At 38.9% G+C, this 4,052-nt stretch overlaps 1 long non-coding RNA gene across 1 annotated transcript; it reads left to right on the top strand.

Moving 5' to 3' along the window:
• The first annotated feature begins 1,290 nt into the window (after positions 1-1,290).
• LOC134563000 (uncharacterized) lies at positions 1,291-3,521 on the top strand. The gene is made up of 3 exons (XR_010083301.1): positions 1,291-1,499; positions 1,640-1,812; positions 3,059-3,521. It is a non-coding gene; the product is annotated as an uncharacterized LOC134563000 (long non-coding RNA).
• The last annotated feature ends 531 nt before the right edge of the window (positions 3,522-4,052 follow it).

Below are 4,052 nucleotides of genomic sequence, written 5' to 3'. Positions count from 1 at the left end.
TTGTAGGTGTATTACATTGGGATTTTCTCCCAAGATTAGCCAATTTTTTCTATTGACAGTGAATTTTTTGCTACTCAGTGTATAAAGCATTCCACAAGAACTAGCACAAATATTTGAATTTAGTTTATTAATTTTAAAGTGCTGGGCCATGAAAAAGTAATGAGGTGATTAATATGCCACCTGGACTATGCCACAGTGAAGCAATTTCTAAGAAGCCAGGGGTGAGAGTCAGCTGCAAAGTTCTTCACTCCATTGTTGCTTTACTTAACATAGGCATTTTCAGTTATTGGTAATTATTTTACGATATTTTTACTTATTTTTACTTAATTTTACTGATATTTACTTAATTATTTTGCAGACTTGCTCGTGGTCCTTGTGTTGATCCCATTACAGAGGCTGTACTGGCTCTGGAGCAGGGAAATAGTGTGGGTGACCTAGCAGGGCTTTTCAAGCTGTGGCTTCTCTGATATAACCCCATAAAAACCAGCCATGGCTGGGAAAAAATTCCCTTTTTTCCTTAAATCTTCACTGTGTATAAGATCAATACATGGGAAAGTGAACTGATGGGGCTCTATGGAACAAACCCACTGCTCCCAGGTAATTTACCCTTTTATAGTGCTATTTAGCTCAGTTCACAGAGGAGGATGACACTGCAGACAGGTACAAAATGTTCTCTCCTGCCCTAAGAAGCCTAGAGTTACACTTCTGTTAATTATTATTGCTAGAGCACACAGCTCTGCTCTTCACACATTTAAAGATTCATTAAGAATTAATTTTCAGAATGGTATAGCCTGAGAGAAACAGACAGATAGGTCAAGACAGCTTTACATATAAAATGTCTGTCATAAAAAAGAGTTTTAGAATTGCTTCTCACTTGCTGTATTTGTTCCTTCTGTGTGAACTCCCTCAGAGCAAGTCATGCCAAAGGCAGCAGAAATAAATTTTTCTGGGGAAGGAAAGTGGTTGAAAGGAAGGATCCATGTTGCTATTAATACTTGTGTCTCAGCTGGAAGAAAGTGTTCATACAAACAGTGTGTGCTGCTAGATAGCAGAATTTATGGTACTCCACCTGTATGGGATATTCAATACAAGGCACATTAAAAGGATTTAGAGCAGAAGAAGGAATCACTTCACTTGAAATACCATGACTGAGGTTTGTTGTTATAGCATCCACCTATTTTATTCTATTAAGGAATTTATACTGTCATCATTGTGGCATTTTTTGATGGCTTTATGCCTCTTGATTTTAGCTCGGCCCTTCTCAGCATTCACCTTGTTGAAAGTAAAAGCTCCTTTTTCTCCCTGAAATGAGGAGCAACCTGATTAACCCTGAGCCCTCTTAGATCCTAAAATTCAGCAATCTAACCTTACACCCCTTAAAATTTTGCTTCAGTGTTGGTCAAGGACTTAAAAAGAATGGGGACTTGTGACAAAGCTCCCAATATTTATGATGGGACCAGAATGTTATCCAAAAAGGTTGAAAATGCTGCAATCATTTGGTGAGTAAATACAAAATCTAGTACTCAGTGCTTTAAAACATCCCTAGAAACCTCTCAAAATTATGGAACAAATGAGTGGTATTGTTTTTAACTTTTCTTACCTTCCCTCCATTTCTTTGTTTGCTTGTTTTACACCCTAGGTGCATCGTTCACTAATATTAGCCATTTTGAGCAGTCAGAGACCTCACTGAGGTTTGCTTCTGCAGTCCATTCAGTAATCACAACACAAGGGCTAGTGGGCACCAACTCACACTGGCATTTTCAAGGCAATATGACAGCTGAGGACCCACAGTGCTTGAACAGTGTGGAACAGGTGAGTAACACTATTTTCCAGTACAGACCTGGAAAAATTACACCTGGAATCCTGCCTTTGCTGTCTTTTTATCAGGAGGAAGCAGACAATGTGCAGGGGGTTCTAGAGAGCAACATAAAATGATTAAAGGGCTGAAGGGAAACAGTTGGGCATGTAAGGAAGCATGAAAACTGAATGTGTATAGTTTATGTAAGCAGTATCAAAGGAGAGGGCATGATGCCATAAAGTATAAATATCAGCAGGGAGGAGGGGAATAATTTGAGTTGGTAGAAGGGATTAGAGCTAGAACAAAAGTGAAAGTGAAAAAAGAAAGATGTACGTGGTCCTTAAGAGGAAAATTTTCCAGAGAGTGAGACCTGCAGGACCATGGAGCAGTCCTCCAAATGAATTGGTAGAAGCTCTGTCTCAGGAGACATTTAAATCTGGACTGTATAGAGCATTAGAAAATATAAAAATATACTGCAGGGAACAATCCTGCACTGTCAGGGGATGGACTAGATGACTTAATGCATCTTTCCCATTTCTAATTTCGATGATTCTATGGCTCATTAATTGCATATCATACAAATGCAGTAAAATTTGATGGGAATTAAAAAAAAAAGAGAGAGCCTACATTGGGGAAAGGTTGCTAGACTAAGTATAGACGAATTCTTTAAAACATATGGGATGAGTACATAACTTCTTAAGGTTGTTGCTATTATTCTAAAAGATACTTTATTCACATTGCTTTAGCATATTGATGCTGCATGCAGCTCAGTGCAGGATAGGTAACACTTTCCTAAGAGGACAGCTTGTGAACTGATGTTTTGCTCTCTTTCCTTTAGAATTTAAAAATGTACAGTTTCCTACAATGGGATATACTTTACAGAATTGATATTATGTAGGGCTAATTTTTATCTGTTGAAATACACAGCAGAACTTTGACTAGTTTCAATTGTTCTGGACCTAAACTCCATATTGACAGCAGTATCTAAACCTAGATCCTGCTAGAAAATTCAGTAGCATTTTGTCAGTGAGGGGGCAAACGACATTTTGAGGATATCTGAAACTATCTGTTGGAGGTCTTTAAATGGATGCTGGTTCTTAATCATGTGTATTACCCGATCAAATAATGTCATTATCCAGCTAAAGCAAATTTTTCTCCTCCCAGTCATATCTCACACCTTGAATGGGAGCATCCTGTAAGAGTCTGCTTCTTCTTCAGCCTTTTCTACAGAATGAGTTACATCCTACATTTTTTATGCAGGGCATCACAATGGTCTCCTTCCTCAGAAAAGGCACAGCTGAGCAGCAGAACACTGCAATCTTCCCCCCCAGATCTTGGACCAGAGAAGAAACCACATCACTGCACCTCAGCTGGGGACATTCTGCACCTCGTGGCATATGGTAGACCATGACATTGTCTTAAAAGTTGGAAAAATAATACTTGAAAAGTCTCTACCCCCTATGGGACTTGGGGAACACTAAACCATGTCCAAGTTCTCACCTCAGGTGAAGCCTTTGGTGCTCAGACTCTTTGTAGTGAACTTGTGCTAGGCAGCTCACATGCCAGGCTTTTTTTACCTACTTGTCTAGAATAGTATAATAATGTTTAAAGAGCAGCACAGTTGGCTGCAGCTGGCCAGTAACTCAGCTTTATGGTATCTGAGCAGAAAATTGAGTGAGGCAGGGAATCAGGGTGTACTAGCACATACACATAACATATTTCATTTTACTAGCTGCTCACTAAACACAAACTACATCTTTTTCTTCCTGTCTAAACATGCTGCTATGGAAAGTTAAGTCCCGTCCTTAATTTCTAACCTCAGTCTGTTAACTGGCTCTGTCCTGAGCTGTCTCCCTGACCATATAAACTGCAAAATATTGAGTAAATCAATTTATGTTTCCATTCTGAACTCCTTGTTACAGATGTTCATTTGTTTTTAAGAGCTGCACAAAGTTCTTCAAGAGATTAACAATGAGGTCCCCTTTTCTCCAAAGAGGTCTATAATAATTAGTTCTTCTTGAAGCCCAGTGCAAGGCTGTGCCTGTCAGGAACACACCATGAGAGTGTCATTTCCCCCTTAACTCCCAGGACATTTTTGGTACTGATCAATTCACATGCTTAGTAGTAAATTCTTATACAAGACATCCTCACAAATCACAAAATAAATGTGTAAACTTATTCAGGAAAATGCTTTTTAATGCATAACTGAGAAATAAGGGGGAATGCATCTAGCACATCCCCAAAAGGTTCCTAC

Source organism: Prinia subflava, chromosome 1 (genome assembly GCF_021018805.1).
Source record: "Prinia subflava isolate CZ2003 ecotype Zambia chromosome 1, Cam_Psub_1.2, whole genome shotgun sequence".
NCBI classification, from domain to species: domain Eukaryota; kingdom Metazoa; phylum Chordata; class Aves; order Passeriformes; family Cisticolidae; genus Prinia; species Prinia subflava.
The sequence above is the reverse complement of the archived record's forward strand: the minus strand, read 5'-3'. Positions and strand labels throughout refer to the sequence as shown.